This window comes from Neofelis nebulosa, chromosome 1 (assembly GCF_028018385.1).
Source record: "Neofelis nebulosa isolate mNeoNeb1 chromosome 1, mNeoNeb1.pri, whole genome shotgun sequence".
In the NCBI taxonomy this organism is placed as follows: domain Eukaryota; kingdom Metazoa; phylum Chordata; class Mammalia; order Carnivora; family Felidae; genus Neofelis; species Neofelis nebulosa.
This window is the reverse complement of record NC_080782.1, coordinates 17,173,152-17,174,177: the sequence shown is the minus strand read 5'-3', so window position 1 is coordinate 17,174,177 and position 1,026 is coordinate 17,173,152. Positions and strand designations below refer to the sequence as shown.

The window sequence follows — 1,026 nt, the reverse complement described above, 5'->3', positions numbered from 1 at the left end:
ATATGCTAAAAAACATACCTCACTAGGATATTATATAGTTGTAATTTGTTATATTTAGGCCTATTTAAATAAAATAAAACAATTGAGAAGGACTTTTGTTGCCCTTGTTTTCATGAAAAAAGGCTGAAGGAGGTTGAAATTTCTATTTCCTATAATAAGAAATTGCATGGTAGTTGATGTTCTTGTGGGAAGAGAGAATAAATATGAAAATAAGAGTTATAATTGGCCTACATAAACAGACCTATAAAAAGGTGGTTTAAATAAAAGGGCACTGAAAATTTTTTTTTAGAATATCATATCTACAATTATTGGCTATTCTTATGTATATATAGGTATCTAGAAATACACAGAGATTCCCTGAGTTTTGATCAGTTTCTTGAAGCTTCCTCCAGGATAAATAACAATAATAATAGTATCAATTATCAATTAATTAGTTTTTAAAAATTAAAAAAAATTTTACAGTTAATAATGAGCTATAGAGTATATTTTTAAGTTTTCAATTAGCAATAATCGCGCCTCGGATAAACCTCATTGGCTACGATACTGTCACTGCGCAAAGCTTATAGAGTATATTTTTAAACAGGACTGTGAGTTGACAACATTTAAGTTTCAAGTATATTGAACTTAATGGTCATTTAAGAAATTTGATTATTTAAATTACTCAAATTACACACTAACAAAATTTAATTCAAAACAAACAAAAATTTAATTGAAAATGTACCATTTTGGCACCACTGCATATATTGTGCTTAGAATGGGAAATTTTGATTAGCATATGCTAGGGATTTTTGTTTCTCCATGCAATTATTAGACTTATTATTTTTTTTACATTTTCAAAAGATCATATCTCTTCACTGTTATGTTTTGACAGTAACTTGCATTGTCAGTGTCTCAAGTACATAAGAGACAGTATGCTACGGACATATTTCAGATACAATGCCACAAATCTATAAACAAAGAGCAATTGTCCCAAATTAAAAAAAAAAAAAGTAATTGTCCCAAGGGTAGGAGACATAGGTGTATTTG

At 28.3% G+C, this 1,026-nt stretch overlaps 1 pseudogene; it reads right to left on the bottom strand.

Annotated features, from left to right (window-relative positions):
• Window positions 1-434: 434 nt before the first annotated feature.
• On the bottom strand, window positions 435-561 carry LOC131489309 (U4 spliceosomal RNA; annotated as a pseudogene).
• Between the last annotated feature and the right edge of the window lie 465 nt (window positions 562-1,026).